General features: G+C 44.1%; 1 pseudogene; it reads left to right on the plus strand.

The window, feature by feature from the left end:
- The first annotated feature begins 16,525 nt into the window (after positions 1-16,525).
- On the plus strand, positions 16,526-18,127 carry LOC143530857 (receptor-like protein 53; annotated as a pseudogene).
- The last annotated feature ends 2,766 nt before the right edge of the window (positions 18,128-20,893 follow it).

The following is a 20,893-nucleotide window of genomic DNA, read 5'->3' on the forward strand; positions in this document are numbered from 1 at the left end:
GAAATGAGTTGGATGATCACATATTAACAGGCTGCTTGGCCGCGCCTGTAGTGCGCGATCACATAAGTTATTAGTGCAAGCTCCTCTGATTTTTGAGTTCCCGATTAGAGATTTACTTGAGCTTCATAAGTCCATCAAGCTCGGAGAGGTAGAGAAAGAGGCGTTTCATGGAATTGTTATTATTACGTGTTGTAGCATTTGAAAGGTAAAAGAGATAATTGGAGAGATTAACTTTCTTGACTTTCTTTGGGTTAAAAGTAGGACAACGTATAGATCGATAGAATGGTCAAATTTGTGTAAATTCGTTTTCATGTAGTTGTTGTGTGTTGAGATTCTCTCCGGGTTGTGAAGGTCATTGAGGGTGTTTTGTTGTTTGTCCGGTATTGGTTGTTTATAGAAGTATACGGTTCAAAATAAAAAACAAAAAAGGTTTCAAAGGTATCTCAATTCACAAAATTATTGAAGGCGCTAAAGCATGGGGGTATTTAAGGATAGGAAAAAAAGTATATACTTCCCCTTGCTAAAGTTATCAATTACATATTTATTCAAACAAAAAAGAAATCAATTACACGTTTTTCATTTTAAGATCCTTAATTACATATTTTAACAAACTAAAAACCAATTATATATTTCCATTTTCTAAAACATAAATATTAAATATTCTATTTCATTAAAATTAAGTTACAGAATAAATGACTTCCATTCTTATCTTTCTTAACAGATTTTTACCGACTTCAAATACGTTTTAACATGTTCATTGTTCTGGAAACCGGTCCAGAATGAACGGTCCAACCGGAGTTTTCTAATGCTGCCAGTTCGGTTATGCCCTCTGAATCGGAATCAGCCCAATTTAAATAATAATAAAAAAAAAAAAAAAGAAATATTCCAGAGAGCCTAAACTGAAGTCCCTCAAGGTTGGCCAGAACTGTAAAAGCCTTACCACTTGGGTTCTTGGACAACCATTATATAAGCATGGATCCTCTCTTTGTTTTCTTATTGAGTTATTTCTACAAGGTCCGGCTTCGAGAATTTGTATACCTCGGCCAAGCCGAAATAAAAAGGCTCGTAAGCCCTAACGAGTAACAAAATATATAATCTATTAACACTATAACAATAAAAGTAGCAAAATGATAGTAATAAAATCAAGTACAATAATAGCTAACGATTAACTAATTGTGAAGCAGAAAGATTGTAATAAAAAAAATCCATCTAAGTCTTTCTTGGAACATTGTGGTTCGTATGTCAAATTTTAATAACTTCAACTTTAAAAACTTCTTTCTGTAGATGCCACTCTGACCGAATAGTTAACAACTTAACAATATGAGCTAAGTGCCATGTTAGTACATTTGGTTTGTCCAATTACGCAACCTTGGTACTGTCTTTGTATTTATTGCAAATGCTACATCACTTTTCTAATTAGTACTTTTTTTCTAACCCCGTCTATTTTTTCTGTTAAGTCAAGGGTAAATTAGTAATTTTGATTCTTTTATTTATTTCTCTTTTGAGCTAATTGTCATTTTCATGCCTGTGTTTTGTTCAATTATACAACTTTAGTACCTTTTTTTGAAGTTATTGCAACTTGATACTTTGATTAGTTTTGGATAGATAGACAAGTGAAAAGAGACATTACATATTGCAATTAAAATATAACTAAATACATGATAGAAGATGAAAAACAACCATGAAATGTATAACATATTTTTTAGCCTTTTTTTCTTGATTGCCAATTTACTTCTAGTAGATTAAGATCTGAGTTCATCTTAGCTATTTTTCTTGCATTTTCTTTATGTGCATTGATTTTTTTTTTCAAAGTTCAGGTATGATAGCAGTAACTCTTTAACACATCGGAGGATCAAGCCAAATAAAATCACACAACTTCACATCTCTTAGTGTAACATCAATTGAACTTGTAGATGAATGACGGTTGACGAATCACATGGACAAAACAATATATCGTAATTCACTGAACTTGAAGATGAACAATGGTTAGAGTTTAAAGGATCAATGAGTACGGGGAGGGGGGGTTGATATATTCATTTAGGGTTGGAGATGATATTTTAATTGTAATATGTAATGCCTATCTTAGTTTGTCTGTATATCCAAAACTAATCAAAGTATCTAGTGGCAATAAATTCAAAAAAAGGTACTAAAGTTGCGTAATTGTACAAATCACAGATATGAAATGACACTTAGCTAAAAGCGAAAATAAATAAAATAATCAAAATTACTAATTTGCCCCTGACTTAACGGACAAAATAGACGGGGTTAGAAAAAAAAAAATACTAAAATTGCAAATTTTAGAAAAGTGAGGTAATCATTTGCAATAAATTCAAAGACAGTGTTAAAGTTGCGTAATTAGACAAACCACATGTATTAAAATGACACTTAACTCTAACAATATTCTATATATAATTTTAAATTTGGGAACACCTGAAAATGGATTATGGGCCACCATATTAATTGATTACAAAGTTTTAATCAACTTTGTCATAGAAACTGTCTTGATGTGCATATTTCTCATTAATCAATTTAAAATTTGGAATTTTATACAAGTAGACAAAACAATAAACCTATTTTAAGGCCTAACCAAAGACTTATAAGTATCTGGCCTCTAGAAAGTCGGCCTGCAGCATATATTGTAAGCAATCATTGTCCAAAGTTCTCAAGTCATCAAATCAACTTAATCCATAGGGGGACCTAGCCCTTTAGCAGGGTAGCCTCCGCTACCCTTCAACTTTTCGTCGATAGTGTAAAAAATTACTTTTTTGGGCAGGTTTTCGTATTTCGTTACCCCTAAAAAATTATGACGTTACCCCTATTTGTTTAAAGCTCAACCAATTTAAAAGTTCAATCACAGAAAAGCCCAACCAAAGTTTAAAGCCCGAACCATTTAAAACTCATTAACCATTTTCAAAAATAATACTCGTTGTTTGGAAATTGGAAATTAGACAGACATTGAACAGCGTTGCACCAGACACCGCACTCGACACAACTCAGAAATCTTAATCTCGCTTTCCATGATTTAAGTTCGTCACACCTTCAACCGGAAATTGGCAGGTTTGCAAGTAGCTTGACTCACCTCAACCTCTCTAGCTCTTCATTTTCGGGCGACTTACCCTCAGAAATATTACATCTATCTAAATTGGATTCGCTTGATCTCTCTTATAATCATTTTGATTATATACACCCTCAGTTTCTCAGTAATCATTACTTGATGACATCTTCAACCTTCCAAACTTGCAAAAGCTCGATTTATCATTGAACATAGCACTCATTGGTTCACTACCAAAATTTAACAGAAGCAGAAACATTCCACTTAGGCTGTTAGATCTCTCACAAACAGGTATAACTGGGGGTATACCAGATTCGATTGTCAATCTCAGATCTTTGGAAGTCTTAAATCTTTATGATTGTAAACTATCAGGGTTCCTTCCGAGATCCCTTGGAAACCTTTCGCACCTTGTCACTTTGGACATGAAGTCTACTAATGTCGGAGGGATCATCCCCTCGTCTGTTACTTCCCTAACACAGCTTGTCACACTTGATTTATCGGATAACTCTTTGACGGGTCTTCCTGCTTCCAGTAACATAACTGGACTTCAAAGGCTTGTCCACCTATACATATATAGTAACTTGCTTGAAGGAGTTATTCCATCTTGGTTTTCCTTACTCACCTCATTGAAAGATATCCGCTTAGCTTACAATATGTTAAGTGGGGTAATACCATCTGGGTTGTTCAGTATTTCTTCATTGGAGGCGCTTGATTTCAGTCACAACAAGCTTGAAGGGACAATACCATCGGTATTTACACTTCCATCATTGCGTGAGTTAATCCCATGGTCATTTCTACAACTCGTCAACATCGATTACATATCCCTCGTGAAGAAACACTAAGTGACCCAGTACAGATTATAGATAATCTGGGGGTTAAGTAATGTTTCCCACGAATGAGGTCTAGCTGAGAAGGCTGTTCTTCAGGAGACCTGCAAAACAAACACCGTAAGCTCGTCACTGAGAAGGGGGGGGGGTTCCTCCTTGTGACCACCCTCCGGCGTGAGAATCAGACTAGGTTGCTCTGAATATAAGTGTATATTAAGAGATTGCTAGATAACTGGATAGCAGATGATCTTACCATTCCAAGATGTTGGAGTATTTATAGCCGAAGGTAGGTTTTCTAGAAGGTACAGCCGGCTGAATAGTATTCCTGTTCAACCAACAGTGGATTACGCACAGGCCATACTGGTTGGTGGGTAGGTTACGGCCAACAGTAACAAAGTCGGCTGCACTATTCCACCGACTGTAGACTATGCACGTCCCACTGACTGTGGATTGTACGCAGGCCATGCTGGTTGGTGAATAGGTTACGGCCAACAGTAACACTATTCCACCAACTGTAGGCTGCGCATGCTCCACAGTAAGGGTTGGTGAGTAGGCAGCGGCTAATAGTGACAAACAGTACTAGAGGGTGCTCCTCCTCGCACTGTTGTCGGTGAGCTGTCACCCTGTGATTGGCTCATGGGCTGTTCTGGTCAGATCGTCTGTCCTATCCATACCTTGGTAGGTATGGTACAAAAGATCTTTCAGAATCAGACTGGCTCATTTGGGCGGGATTGTTCCCGCCTTGCTCATTCCTTCACGTGACTGCTGAAGTAGCTAGTGTCTTGTGCGTGTAGCCCTGCTGTCTGCGGGTAGCCTTCCCTGATGGCTTGTATCCGCAACTGCGGGAACAGGCGGGGTACTTCACCATTGGGAGGCTTTCCCTGCGTGTACAGCTTGCGTACTGCGCGTAAGATTCTATGAGCATGGTGGGTCCTGCGGGAGCAGATGGCCTTTGCGCAGACGTCCCTGTTTAAGGTGAGTCTTGCGGGACCAACTGGTCTCTGCTGGGACCTACCTCTTCAAGTCCCCCCAGTCCAATGTTCTTCTCACGAATGTTTAATAAAGTGAGGTGAACTTTTGGACTTTAAGCAAGGGGTTTTGAAAAGGGTTTAGTTTTAAGGTTCTCCGTGGGGATTCTTCCCGCGGGTTTCCTAATGTCACTTGCAAAAATTCCCGATTTTTTTGCTTGATCTTTGGGTATGATGCGGGTAGGTATGTAACCTTCTCGCAAGTCAGGAGCGTTGAGTCTCACTTGTGTGGATTCTCCTTGAGGTTTTAGTGGTTTTGAACATAGTGATCAATTATGTTTAAACCACCAATTCCATCCTGGAGCCTCAAACAATGTAGTTCTCGACGTTCCCGCTATGCGGGGATGTTATTTCCGTTTCCGCAAGCATTGCCCAGAAGATCCTTCTTGGTTTCAATTCCCTGCAGAGCGCTAGGTACGTGAAGGGTTTTGCCTGAACACTGTACCCGCGCTCGTCTTACGGTTACTTTACTTTCAAGGTGCCCCTGGCATCAATTCCCTGCGGGTGCTAGGTATGTGAAGGGTTTTGCCTTAACACTGCACCCGCACCCGTCTTATAGTTACTTTGTTGCCGGGGTATTCTTGGCTTCAATTCCCTGCGGGTGCAAGGTATGTGAAGGGTTTTGCCTTAACACTGTACCCGCGTCCGTCTTATGGTTACTTGGTTGCCAAGGTAAGGGGTGTTTTCCCGCTTACTTTTGAATCTTTTTGAATTTTGAAATTCAAAAGGTTGGTAAGGATAAGAACAATCCAAACATCTGAAACGTCGTGCGACAGTTTCTTCTGACTGTGTCAGGACGTGCAGGAAGTTATGGTGACGTGACAGAACATGGTCATTCCAGTCGCTTTTTCAGGCGCGTGGGCGTGTTTTTTCGGGCGCGTGGCAGCGAAGTTACTGGCACGTCCTTTCAACAGCTGTTGCCAGCTTGCTTTTTGCCACGTGTCATAGTTTCATTGCACTGTCGATTTCTCTCTCCTCCGCATTAAATTCACCGCATTAATTGCGATTACTATATAAAGGGGGAGAGGGTTATTTGCAATTCACACTTTCACCTCTCTTCTTCTTCTTAGTGATTTCCGGCAAATACTCCCCTTTTTCAGGCAAGCATTTTCCCGAAATCACTCTTCTTTCTGCAAAAATGTCTTCTCATGATGCTGAAGCTGTAGCCGACGATAGGAGTACTGCTGGCGAGTGCCAGTGTGCTCTACCTGTCGATCAGTACCAGTACATCGTCAGGAAGTTCATGCTCGAGTCCCTCGAGCCTGAGTTTCCTGAATCTCACCAGACTGTGTACGATGCCCCCAGTGGCAAGATCGGGGTATATGCTGCATTCTTTGTGTATGGAAACCTTAGGTTCCCATTGACAAAGTTTATGTACCGTGTCCTGGAGAGGCACGGGGTGCACCTGACCGAGGTGCATCCGATGGCGATTGCCAAGGTCCGGCACTTCGAGTGGGTGTGCCGGATTCTGGGTATTGAGCCCTACGTGGACCGCCTGATGACCTTCTATACTTGGAGGTGCGTCCAAGGGTGGTACACCCTGACAACCCGTATTAAGGGTTTAAAGATCTGCGTGACCGAGCGCAGTCTCCGATCGTGGAAGCGGGAGTTCTTCTACATCTCTGCCCGCGCCATCCCTATTGCTATGAAGTTCAAGAAGGGTCAAGCGCTTCCGAGCCTTCACGCTTCCAGCTACCAGGAGGCGGAATGGTTCGCGAAGATATCCCGGGTCCAATCTCCGGTTTACCGGTTTGCGGAGTCCGGGATGGTGCTGCTGGGGATGAGCCGGGTATGGAAGGATGCGTCTCGGTTTCCTATCCTTCTCGAATACGGTTTGAACTCTATTCCTTATGGTATGTCTTGTCTTTCTTGCTGATATTAGTTTATTTTCTAACTGTTTCTTTTCTTTCAGAGGGGAATAATTTGGAGTCGCTCCTGTTCCCGCGGGAAGATGACAGTCCCGTGCGGGTGGGCACTCGTGCTCTGGACGACAATGAGTTGCCCATCCTGGAGCAAACGGCGGATAGGTTTGTGGAGGTCTATCCGCCGGGCCAAGAGATCCTGAGCCACCGGCGGCCAGGTAAGGAGATATTTTATCCCGAACCCCTCAATGCTGTACCCGCTGTTGGAAATCCTTACATCCTATCTTCTTCTGAGGAATCCGCAGATGGTCCTCCCCTTGTGCGGAAGAAGAAGACTGCTGCCGGCGTGAAGGGGAAGGAGAAGGCCTCCACAGCTGATCCAGTGGTTCTATCTGACACGGAGTCAGATAGTGAAGAGGTGGCGGGGAAGCCCGTTGGTGAGAAGACCACTGCTCCGGAGGCTACGACCGTTACCTCCGGAGAACCAACGAAGACGACGGTGACCGGTACCAAGAGGCCGGCTCCATCGGGTTCCTCCCCGCCCGTCCGTACGTTCAGGGTCAAGAAAACCCGTAAGTATAATCATAATGCCTTTGTAGATTTGTCACTTCATAATTTTCTTTTAACACTCTTTGTGCAGGCGTGGATGTTGACGCAATCCGGGGTGAAATGCAGGGGAGTACCTCCTCGCCAATGACGGTAGGCTCGGTCAGCCTTCCAGAGGCGTCGACCCAGTCGCCTGCGCCTGCATCCGCTGGTCCAGTTGCTCGTTCCGTCGAGCCAACTGTTCCGGCCGAGATGACGTCACCGCCGGCCGTGAGTGCGATTTTTACAGCATCCTTCACGGAACCGGCGGTTACTGCTGCTTTTGAGGAGGCGGCGACCGCGGCGGAGACCACGACGGCGACCACGGCGGCTGCCACCATGCCCGCGCCACCGGCACCGACAGCCGGACCATCAGGTACGCGCAGGGCTTCCCGCCGATCTTTGCCACCTTCCCATCTGCCTGACCTGTTGGATGGATTTCCTTTAGGTTCAGGTGATGGGTTTGGCGGATATCGGCCTGTCATTGACCCTACAGGTGCGTAGGGTTCCTTTGTTTTTCCCCTTTTTTTTTATCATCTTTTCCTTACTGTCTTTGTTTCTTTTGCAGTGTCGGATTCCAATGAAGTGTATGTTCCACGATGGAACATACGCCGAGGAACAACCCTTCGTACCCCTGTGGAGTGCGTGGACTGGGCTCGCCACGCTGCTCCTCATGGTGCGTTGGGGGAAGCCATGGCTAGCTACCAGGAGGGTAGGCTAACCAATGAGCTTCGGGTTCTCCAGGCCCGGATGCAGCCGCGCATCGAGCTGCTTTGTCATGAAAACGACAAGTTGAAAGCAGCTCGCGCCAAAGACGTATCTGAAGCGCGTGCTCTCCGGGAGGAGAACCAACAGCTGGCGGCAGCTGCCGCCGCCAAGGAGAAGGCCTTCAAGGCCCTCGAGGTTGAAGTTCAGGCGCGACTCGAGGCCCGTTCCAAGGCTGCCCAAGCTGTGAATGAACAGCTTCGGCTGGCCAGGGAAACTGCGCGAAACGCAACCGAGAGGGCTGCCCAGGCTGAAGCCGTTGCTGAGCCTCTGCGTTTGGAGAATGAGGAGCTGAAAGGCAAATTAGAGGCTCTCCAACGCGCTCATGATGCCTTGGCAATGGAAGATGCCAAGAAACTCCAGGAAATCCTGGACCAGAGGGGGGTGCTTGACCAAACCGAGCGGAAGCTTAAGGGCGTCGAAGAGGCTGCCGCTAAGGAAGTTTTACTTGCCAACCTTAACAAGAGCGAAGCCGAACGCGCCCATACCGAAGCTCAAGCTGCCCTCCAATGGCTTCTTCGAGAAGCGTTGCCTCAGGTATGTTTAGATTTATCTTCACGCATTTCTTTTGTAAGAAAAGGTTCTAATACTTGTATTTTTTTCTTTGTAGGTTGTGCGTCGGGTCTTTTCAGAGACCTCCTACGATGATGCTATGACCGCAGCCCTCAACGCTTCTCATGATGATGGGGAAAAAGCCGGCTTCATGCTTGGTCTAGGGTTTGTTGAGAAAGGCGTCCCGCCTTCCAACTTCCCTTTGTTCGATGTGGATACCGAAGCCATTTACGACCAAGCATTGAACCAATACGCCGCCTTCCCGCATCCAGTGGTGGAAAAGGTGGATGAAGTAGCTGTTGCTGATGATGGGTTAGCTGTCCTCAAAGCTTTCCTCGAACCACCCCGTTCTTCTGACGGAGCGGGTCCTAGTGGAGGCGGCCCTGAAGCTTGACCCCGAAGATCCCTTTCCATTGCTTAGACTTGTATAGATTCTCTTCTAGGCGGGTAGTAACCCGGCCATTCTTGTAATATATTACTGAAATATAAATCTTTTTGCGTATAAGATTGTTATTTCCTTCTTTGGATTCCCTGCTTTATAAACTCATGACTTGCATACTTAGTTTAAGTTAGCAATTTTCCAAGTGTTCTAGAATAAGTTAACCTCTTGAACGTGGTTGATGATGGGTTAAAGTTTCGCTTCCTCTTTCGTGATTGTGCGGGTAGAACCGTCACTTGCACTTGGTAGGATGGCTAAACTTTAACCTTTATCTGACCTGCGTGCAGGTTTTCCTCATTTCTAAGTATTTAGGATAAGTTAACCTTTGAACGTGGTTGATAGTGGGTTAAAGTTTCGCTTCCTCCTTCGTGATTGTGCGGATAGAACCGTCACTTGCACTTGGTAGGATGGCTAAACTTTACCCATACCTGACCTGCGTGTAGGGTTTCCTTTTTTCCTTGTATTATTATTATTATTTTTTTTTTATTTTTTTAGGATAACCTTTGAACGTGGTAAATGATAGTTTAAAGTTTTGCTTCCTTATTTGTGATTGTGCGGATAAGACCGTCACTTGCACTTACAAGGATGGCTAAACTTTACTTACATCATACCTGCGTGTAGGTTTCCCTTATTTTTTTTTTTTTTTTTATTTTATTTTTTTAGGATAACCTTTGAACGTGGTAAATGATAGTTTAAAGTTTTGCTTCCTTATTTGTGATTGTGCGGATAAGACCGTCACTTGCACTTACAAGGATGGCTAAACTTTACTTACATCATACCTGCGTGTAGGTTTCCCTTATTTTTAACGTTGTGTTTATGCGGGTTTTGCCGCCTTCCACACGTAACGACTTACTTCTCCCCCTTTGTGGTAAACACCGGCACCAGTGGGGAGTTCATAAGAATAAAGGTAAACACATTATGAAAGGAGAATCATTTCCATTAGAAGTGGCTCTTGGCCTTTTCTTTACAAGATTTGGAATTGATCTACATATAACATTTGCGTAATTGAGCTTCATTCCATGTTCTTGGGATGGGAGTGCCATCGAGCCTTTCGAGCCGGTATGCGCCCTTTCCCAGAACTTGTTTGATAACATATGGCCCTTCCCAGACTGGGGCCAACTTTCCTGGGCGTTCTTGGTTCGAAGCCTCGTTGTTACGCAGTATGTAGTCTCCTTCCTTGAAGTTGCAGAGTTTTACCCGCGTGTTGTAGTACTTTTGCATTTGTCGTTTGTAATTCTCTTCACGCACTGCGGCTAAGTCTCTGCGTTCCTCGGTTAGCATAAGATCCAACCGTCTTTCCGCATCATTGTCTTCTGGCTGACTCAAGACCCTTGGTGAGGGTAGACCAATTTCGACCGGGACCATGGCTTCCGTGCCATAAGTGAGGCTGAACGGGGTTTCCCCCGTACTGGCCTTCTTCAGCGTTCTGTTTGCCCAAAGGACGTGCGGAAGCTCGTCCACCCAGCCGGATCTGTGTTTCAAAAGTCTTTTCTTGATGCCTTCGACGATGCTCTTGTTTGCTCTTTCCACCTCACCATTACCTTGCGGGTGTGCCACTGAGGTAAAGGTGTGGGTGATTTGAAGTTCTTTCAGCCACTGTTGTAGCTTCTTGTCAGCAAAGTTGGTGCCGTTATCGCTCACCAAATTCTGTGGAAGTCCAAAACGACAAATTATAAATTCCCAAATAAATTTTTTGATATGCTTTGCAGTTGTTTGGGCTAAAGGTTTTGCTTCTATCCACTTGGTGAAGTAGTCGATGGCTACCACTAGGAACTGAACATTTCCTGCTGCTGTAGGAAATGGGCCTGTCACATCGATGGCCCACTTCTGAAATGGCCACGAAGAAGTGACTGGAACCAGTTCGTTTTTTGGGCGATGCGTGTTAGGTGCGTAAAGCTGGCAAGACCTGCATTTTCTGATGTATGCCAGTGCATCCGTATGCATCCCCGGCCAAAAGTATCCCGCGTTGTTTAGCTTGGCTACAACAGCGCGGGGGCCTGCGTGTACCCCACAGATGCCTTCGTGTACTTCCCTTAGGAGGTAGTCGGCATCTTGGTTGTCCACGCATCTCAAGAGTGGGCCAAGAAAGTTACGTCTGTAAAGGATGTCATTGACGAGTTGATAATTCAGTGCTTTACAGCGTAGTTTTCTTGCCTGTGTTTTTTACTCTGGTAGTATTCCTGCTGCAAGGTAATTTATTATTGGTGTCATCCATGTTTCTGTATTGTTCTGGATGACACAAATTTCCTTGTGCGGGACTGATGGTGCTTCGAGGAGTTCAATGCGGATGTCCTTTCCCAAGTGGGTGAAGGCTAGTGATGCAAGCTTGCTTAACGCATCCGCAGATTTGTTTTCGCTGCGCTTGACGTGTATGACTTTACAATCACTAAAATCACGCATAAGGGTTTTTGCCTGGGCGAGGTACAGGGCCATGGTGTCATTCACAGCCGTGTATGTTCCATTTATTTGGTTGGCCACCAGCATGGAATCCACGTGGGCTTCTAAGTTTTTCACTCCCATCTTACGCGCAATTCTCAAACCGGCCAAGAATGCTTCATATTCGGCTTCGTTATTCGTACTTGGAAAGTCCAGCCGAATAGCGTAAGTATATTCTTGGCCTGCTGGGTTGGTTAATTTTAACCCTGCGCCTGAACCCTCGTTACTGGCTGCTCCATCAGTGTAGAGTCGCCAGACATCATTGACGTCCTGTGCTGGGGAGGGTTGAGCCTCCTCCTGGCATTCTTTTTCCTGCGAAACGGGGACTTCTGCAATAAAATCGGCCAAGACCTGGCCTTTTATGGCTGGTCTTGGCTTGTACTTAATTGCATATTCTCCCAATTCAATTGCCCATTTGGCTAGACGTCCCGATAATTCGGGTTTGCCTAGAACATTTGAGAGTTTGAAGTTGGTGAGAATGGTGATTGGGTGGCCCTGGAAATATCGTCTTAACCTGCGTGAAGCGTGTATAAGTGCTAAGACCAATTTTTCGAGGGTAGAGTACCGGGTTTCTACGTCTGTTAGTACACGGCTAACATAATAGATTGGCATCTGGATGCCCTTTCGTTCTACTAGCAAGACTGCCCCGGTTGCTCTATCTGTTGCGGAAAGGTATAGGATTAACTCCTCTCCCGCTTGTGATGCTGTAAGCGTTGGGAGTTCGATCAGGCGTGACCGAATCTCCTGAAAAGCTGCTTCCGCTTCTGGTGTCCAGCGGAAGTGCGTTTTCTTCAAGCAGTTTCTCAGTGTTGACACGAAAGGAAACGACTTATCCGCATGGTTTGCCAAGAAGCGATTAAGTGCGACTAGTCGCCCATTCAGTGTCTGAGCCTGTTTGATGGTGGTAGGTGATTCCATTTTAACAATGGCTTCGACCTTTTCAGGGTTCGCTCTAAAGCCATCTTTAGTAACAATGACTCCCAAGAACTTCCCTTCTTCCATCCCAAATGAACACTTGCTCGGGTTTAGCTTCATGTTTATTTTTCGGAGCGTGTTGAAAGTTTCTTCAATGTCTTTCAACATCGCCTCAGGCTCGAGGCTTTTGATGACCAAATCATCCATATAGACTTCCAAGTTTCTCCCGATTTGGGCATGAAACTCTTTGTCCATTAGTCGTTGGTACGTGGACCCTGCATTCTTAAGTCCGAATGGCATCATTTTATAACAGAATGTACCATCGGGCGTCCAAAATGCGGTTTTGTCCTGGTCATCAATGGCCATGTGGATTTGGTGGTACCCCTTATACGCATCCAAGAAGCATTTAAGGCGAAATGGCGCCAACGAATCCACTTTGAGATCAATTTCTGGTAACGGATAACAATCTTTGGGGCATGCTTTGTTCAAATCTTTGAAATCTATGCACATGCGCCATTGTTTGTCATTCTTCGGTACCATTACGGGATTTGCAACCCATGTTTGATATCTACTAACGCGTACGATGCCTGCGTCAAGGAGTTCCTTGACTTGGGTTCTACACGCGTTAGTTTGTTCAGGCCCCATTACCCTGCGCTTTTGTACGATTGGCGTAACAGCCGGATCGCATTTGAGCTTATGCTCCGCCTTACTTCGGGGTACACCAGTCATGTCAGCTGGTGTCCACGCAAAGATGTCAGCGTTTTTCTGCAGTAAGCGCTTGAGTAAGGTGCGGGTGGGATCAACAATTGTTGGTCCAATGGTAACGGCCTGGTCGGGGTATTTGCCATTGAAGGCTCATTTTTCTGGTTCAGTGACGGTTGGTTTAGCCTTCTTCGGTTTGGGTTTAGATGAGACAGATGCAATGCATACCTGGGGAATGCCAGAGATCATTGCTACACCCTCAGCTGTTGGCCATCCCATCATGCCGTGGACTGAAGATACCACGGCGTTGAATCTTGCCATCCCATCTCTTCCGAATAGGATGTCGTATGTGTGGTGTGGCTTTTTCATCACGACAAAATCCACGTCTTCTGTGCGTGAATGATTCCCATCAGTAAGAGTAACGGGGAAAGATAGGATACCCAGGGGTGTTTCTGTACTGCCATCAAACCCTTCCATTGAAGCGTAGACCGTTTCCAAGCGTTCCTTGTCTTCATCATCCAGCTTATCAAAGAACTGCCTGTACATCACTGTCGACGAAGCGCCGTTGTCAGCAAGAGTGCGGGAGGTGATGTAGTGCCCCAGCTGGCTTCTGATGACGATGGGGCCTTCTTTGCTGGGGCCTCCTGGCACTCGCGGGAAGCGCACCTCAGCTTCCTTCCATGCGCATGGTTCTATCACCCGTCTTTTTCTTCCTCTGACCTTGCCATGAACCATGTTGATGCTGATGTCGACGGGCTTTCGTCCGTTACCTCTGTACCGGTTGTCATTCCTTCCTCCCTTCCTGATCGATGCCACGAGATGTGCAAGCCTTCCATCCTTAACAAATGTTTCAATAATATCCTTCAAGGATGTGCACTCTTCAGTACCATGACCCTTTGTCCCGTGGAAATCACAGGATTTGCTTTGATCCGCATTAGGTTTCTGCCGGATCGATGGGGGTTTGGGCCATGGCAATTTTTCCGTGGCAAATATCTCCGTGACGCTCTTTGTGAGTGGCGTCCACCGGTGTTTTCGATTTGAAGGGTGTGTGTTGTCCCTTCCGCCAACAAGAGGGCGAGAGCTGGATGAGGTGTCAAAGTTTACCCTTGACTGCCAAATACCTAGCCTCCTCTTTTTGTTCTGCCGGGCGATCCGGACATTGTTCTCTCTTGTCCTCTGCGTGTAGAGGTGCGTACTCTGGGGAAGGTCCCTTCCCAGTTGCTTTTCCGTCTCGGCAAAGCGCTTTGCCGCCGTCATGATGGCATCCCATGTGGATGGCATGCCATCCTTACCCGTCAACGTGCGGATAAGTTCTGGGTATTCGGCGCCTTGGATGAAGGCGGCGCGAACCAGATCCTCACTTATGTTGCCGAGACTAAGCTTTTTGGAGTTGAAGCGAGTGATGAAGTCTAGTAAAGATTCATCCTCCTCTCTCACGCAGTTGAGGATCGTCCACTGCTCTTCAGTGTACTTCCTCTGTTGGCTGAAGTGCTGGCTGAACTTGTTCTGAAAGTCCGCCCAGTCATATATGTGGTGGATCGGTAAACGATCGAACCATGCCCTGGCTGCTCCGACCAGAGTCATCTGGAACATGTAGCACCACGTGGGTTCCGTCCAGTTGCTGACGGTAGCCCCCGCAATGAACCTGTTCAGATGGTCGTCTGGGTCGGATAGACCATCATAAGTGCCAATGTTTGACATTTGTTTGGCACTTCTCGGGGCGATTGCCTCCGCAATGTCTCTTGCGAATTTTGACCTTCCTGCATTTGTGGCAGTTGGTCTAAAGGTTTTGGAGAAGTCACGCGGGTTTCTTTCCGCGATTGGTTTAAAAGCTTCCCCAAAATTCCTTTTTGGTTGGACGTCCGTGTCCTTGCGCTTCCCTTTCGCCTTATGGCGAGGGTTCGCGTCGGTATCAGACTCCAACTCGTCTTCTGAGTACTCGCAGTCACTGCTCATATTGAGGTGTTGGCGAGTACTGGTGAATTCGTCAGCCTGTTGAGCTGAACGCAAGCGTTCATCCAATTCGGCTTGGAATTCTCTTTGCCGTGCTTCGGCCCACGCCTTCACTTGATCTAGTGTTTGGCGAGGGACCTTCGTTCGTTTTTCCAGTTGGGTATCGGTGAACCCCAATGGAATATTTACTCCACTTGCCCCGGCTTGGGTAGTCGGGGTAGTGTTCGTAAGGATTGTATAACCGCCGGTGTTCCCCCCAGTTGCTGGGGTGGTTACCGGGGTTTCTTGGTCAGTTACAGGCCTTTGGACCGGAGTAACGTTAACCATTTCTTCAGAAATTGTGAAAACTAAAATAGTTCTAGCTTTTATGCACGGATGGCGCCAATGAAGAAACACTAAGTGACCCAGTACAGATTATAGATAATCTGGGGGTTAAGTAATGTTTCCCACGAATGAGGTCTAGCTGAGAAGGCTGTTCTTCAGGAGACCTGCAAAACAAACACCGTAAGCTCGTCACTGAGAAGGGGGGGTTCCTCCTTGTGACCACCCTCCGGCGTGAGAATCAGACTAGGTTGCTCTGAATATAAGTGTATATTAAGAGATTGCTAGATAACTGGATAGCAGATGATCTTACCATTCCAAGATGTTGGAGTATTTATAGCCGAAGGTAGGTTTTCTAGAAGGTACAGCCGGCTGAATAGTATTCCTGTTCAACCAACAGTGGATTACGCACAGGCCATACTGGTTGGTGGGTAGGTTACGGCCAACAGTAACAAAGTCGGCTGCACTATTCCACCAACTGTAGACTATGCACGTCCCACTGACTGTGGATTGTACGCAGGCCATGCTGGTTGGTGAATAGGTTACGGCCAACAGTAACACTATTCCACCAACTGTAGGCTGCGCATGCTCCACAGTAAGGGTTGGTGAGTAGGCAGCGGCTAATAGTGACAAACAGTACTAGAGGGTGCTCCTCCTCGCACTGTTGTCGGTGAGCTGTCACCCTGTGATTGGCTCATGGGCTGTTCTGGTCAGATCGTCTGTCCTATCCATACCTTGGTAGGTATGGTACAAAAGATCTTTCAGAATCAGACTGGCTCATTTGGGCGGGATTGTTCCCGCCTTGCTCATTCCTTCACGTGACTGCTGAAGTAGCTAGTGTCTTGTGCGTGTAGCCCTGCTGTCTGCGGGTAGCCTTCCCTGATGGCTTGTATCCGCAACTGCGGGAACAGGCGGGGTACTTCACCATTGGGAGGCTTTCCCTGCGTGTACAGCTTGCGTACTGCGCGTAAGATTCTATGAGCATGGTGGGTCCTGCGGGAGCAGATGGCCTTTGCGCAGACGTCCCTGTTCAAGGTGAGTCTTGCGGGACCAACTGGTCTCTGCTGGGACCTACCTCTTCACCTCGCAAATAGCAATTTCTCAGGTGTTTGGGGGTTAGATATGCTGTTATCTAGACTCACAAACCTTCAGGGACTCGATATGTCATACAGTGGTTTATCCGTCGTAACCACTAATGCTAATCACTCTGTCAACCCTGAATTCTGTGCACTGAGATTGGCCTCCTGTAAGATAACCGTTTTTCCAGATATCCTAAAATCAACGAAAAAGCTCTGTACTCTAGATCTATCCAATAATGATCTTCATGGCCAACTACCTAGTTGGACAGGCGATTTGTGGATGGATTCTCTTTACACTTTAGATCTCTCACATAACTTCATAACGGGCATCCAACTAGGAACATGGGAATTTTTAATTCATTTAAATCTCAAGTCTAACTTGATTGAAGGACCATTCCCTTTGTCAATTTGCAAAATGAGCATCATTCAGATCTTAGATCTATCCAGTAACAAATTTAATGGAACAATTCCAAATTGCTTTGGATACTTCAATGAAGGTCTTGTAATGGTTGATCTAGGGAACAATGCATTTCATGGCACCTTTCCAATGATAAGTGGTTGTGAATGGTTAGGCGAGGTTAATTTGAACAGGAATCTATTTCATGGAAAGTTGCCAAGATCTTTAGCCAAATGTGTTTCTTTGGAAGTGCTTGATCTTGGAAATAACCAGTTTGAAGACGAGTTCCCTAACTGGTTAGCAACTCTTCCAATATTACAGATTTACAGGTACTTGTCCTTAGATCCAACAACTTCCATGGATCCATCACAACCTCCGGTATGGCTGATTTTCAATTCTCAAAGCTTCATATACTCGACCTTGCTCATAATAAGTTCTCTGGTACTCTTCCATTGATATATTTTCAGAATCTAAAAGCCATGATGAATGTAAGTGAGGAATCAACTGAAGAGAACTATTCAAAAAGTCCTATAGGCCCGAACATCTATTACCACACCATTGTGGTTATGAAAGGTGTATCGTATGAACTTGTGAGAATCTTCACTACTCTCACAACAATTGATCTATCAGACAACAGATTTGAAGGAAGTATTCCAGACATCATTGTAAGCCTAAAGTCATTGAAAGTTCTCAACTTGTCCCGCAACAGCCTCAAAGGTCATATTCCTATAATGTTGGAAATCTATCAAACATCGAGTCGTTAGATCTGTCATGGAACCAACTTGTGGGAGAGATTCCACAACAACTAACTGCTTTGACTTTTCTGGAAGTCCTAAATCTCTCTCAAAATCATCTTGAAGGGCGCATTCCTCGAGAGAAACAATTTAACACATTCGAGGATAACTCGTATTTAGGGAATCCAAAGCTATGTGGATTCCCTTTGTCAAAAAAATGTGAAAGCAACCATGAAACTATTCAAAATTCAGTTGGGTCAGAAGATAGCCCGGATACATTCAGTGGATTTACGTGGAAAAAGGTCATGTTAGGATATGGGTGTGGAACTTTACTTGGATTGGTGATGGGATATCAAATGCTGTCAAAGGGAAGACCAAAGTGGTTTAATAGAATTGCCGATGCAGTAGAGCATATGGTCAATACAAGGCAAAACAAGATTTGATATGTATATATTGGAAAACAAAATTAGTTTCTGAAAGGTATGTTGCAGGTATTCATTTAGATTTGCAGCTCATGCTCCTTCAGAGTTGAGTCAAGCCTGGTTTATATTTCTCCCCTTTCCGAACCATAGATTGTAAGAAAGTTGTTACCTTATGAGTTGTGCCATATGTTAGTCTGTTTTATACCATGCTGCAAGTTGAATATGTTGTTGGGATATATTTCTTAGTGGCTAGTATGACCATCAACAACTTTCACAATTTTCTCCCTTACATCATAAGCCTAATTTTATAATTAAAGTAACACTCCATTTTAAATGAGTTGAGTGTCACTCTTTTTTTTCTAACTTTATGAGACTCATGAAATATAATATATATAGTTTTAAGACTTATAGTTTTGCTAAGTGTGTGTTATTGTTACTGAGAGAATAAGTGATTAAAGGCTTGCCAATCTCATTATTATAATACCCTCTATATAGGGTCAGTTTACAATCTTCTAATACAATAAAAATATTTTCTCATAATAATTACATATTTTTTTAATATAGATAATATATGCTATTACTCCCCCGCAGTCGAAGCGGGAGGACGTATGCAGAGACTGGCTCGAAAATCATCAAATAACAACTTCGGAAGGCCTTTGGTAAATATGTCGGCAATCTAAAAGCGGGAAGGAACATGAAGAACCCGAATCTTGCCTCGTTGAACCTGCTCTCGGACAAAGTGTATGTCCAATTCAATGTGTTTTGTATGTTGATGTTGAACAGGATTTCCCGATAGATAGATTGCGCTCACATTATCACAATAAACCAGAGTAGCGTGCGATAATGGTTTATTAAGTTCCGATAGTAGATTTCGTAACGTAGATCGCTGAGTGTCGGGGCATCCCGCCCAATCGGCGTCTGTGTAAGCATGTAAAGATAGAGAATTGGAGGAACTGAGGGTTAAACCATAGGTTGTCATACCTTTAAGATAACGTAAAATACGTTGTAAAGCTTCCCAATGTACTACTTTAGGTGAGTGCATATGAACACAAATCTGTTGCACCGCATAGGAAATGTCCGGGCGCGTCAACGTGAGGTATTGTAGCGCTCCTGCTAAGCTACGATACAAAGTTGGGTCGTCAAAGTCAGGGCTGTTGGTGTTGCTAAGTTTGGGTTTAGATTCAACAGGGGTGGGTACAGGGTTGCAGGATTGCATGCCGGCCCGGTTAATAATATCTGTGATGTAAGCCTGCTGAGATAGAAAAAGTTGATTGGCATTTCTAGTGACCGAAATCTCTAAAAAATAACTTAGTGGACCCAAATCTTTCATTGCAAACTCCCCCGCAAGTTTAGCCATAATAGTTACCTGAACCTTATTAGATGAAGTTGTAAGCATAATATCATCTACATAAATCAATAGATATGTTGTGTCCAGACCGTGATCATAAACAAACAAGGAGTTGTCACACCGACTTTGTGTAAATCCCAAAGTGGTGACGAAGTCGGTGAAACGTTGGTACCACGCCCTAGGTGCCTGCTTTAGACCATAGATATATTATCTATATTAGTTACAGTCAAACTAGTATGGAACCACATTCAACACATTCGTGTTAAGTATAGAAAGCATAGAGACGCCATCAACCATGGATTTGAACATATTCCTCAACAAATGAGGGCCTTGATGCCAATTTCTTCCATAGCTTCTGTCTATTCAACTCATGACAATGGCAGATTTGAGATTGGGTTATGACCTGGATCATCTTACATCCGGGCCGTTGGCACCCAACAATACAGTAGTTTAACTCATCTGATCTAACTAATACTTTGGGCCGACAGCCTTGAGATGCTTCTGCTTGTGGACATGATGTTACTTCTGCTTCTCAATTCTTTGGCCTACACACTTTGCTCATGGACTGATCACTGATGGTAACTAGAACTTTTAAATAGGGTGAGCAAAAACCGAACCATCAACCAAAATTAATCATAACCGAACAAAACCGACGGTTATAATTAAGTGAATCTAAATAGCCAACAATTTAGTTATGGATACGATTAATGTTTCTTCGTTACCTGACTTTAACCGAAACCGAAGTGAGCATTGTATTCTTGTGTTTTTCCATTTATTATACATTTATTTCCATCTTTTATACCTCCATATTCCAACTTCAAATATTTAAATTTATGTTGCAACTATTTATAACGTAGCTTCGAACACCATCACCAAGCGTGGAACCAACATATCGGAACTTTATAATAGAGCTTGGAACACCGTAACCGAACCATTTTAAACTGCAAAAAAAAACGACTTTGAAAAATTAACCGAACTTAACCAAAACTGACCCATAACCGACGGTTAAACGACCATTCGGTTATGGTAATGCTTAAGCCCTTATAACCGAACCGATTTTGTGCACCCCTACTTTCTAACTAGAGATGCAAATACTAGTTAACTGGTGTTTGGACTAATGGTTGTTAACCGAACCAGGTTTTGGTCACATGAGTAAAACTGGTTTTTTTCAATCACCAGGTAATGATTCTTTTCATTCATTTGTCCATTCCATTACATCGTTCATTTAATTCCCTTATTCATTCTATTACCTCATACCAAACAGACTCCTATAACCTAACCAAGTCCAGGCTCGACCAACAGGATTTGGTTCTACAAATATTAATCTTTAAGGTAGTATTTGGTATGAAAGAATGAAGGGTGGAATGGAATGAATTGTTCCAATAGAATAAATTAAAACATGTTTGGTTGTCATGTGATAATGGAATGGGTTATTCCTTAAGGAATGAAACTCTTAATTATAGGATTTTCATTCCT

Source organism: Bidens hawaiensis, unplaced genomic scaffold, assembly GCF_021521415.1.
Source record: "Bidens hawaiensis isolate Kalapana, Puna unplaced genomic scaffold, B.hawaiensis_p1.1 tig00009039_1, whole genome shotgun sequence".
In the NCBI taxonomy this organism is placed as follows: domain Eukaryota; kingdom Viridiplantae; phylum Streptophyta; class Magnoliopsida; order Asterales; family Asteraceae; genus Bidens; species Bidens hawaiensis.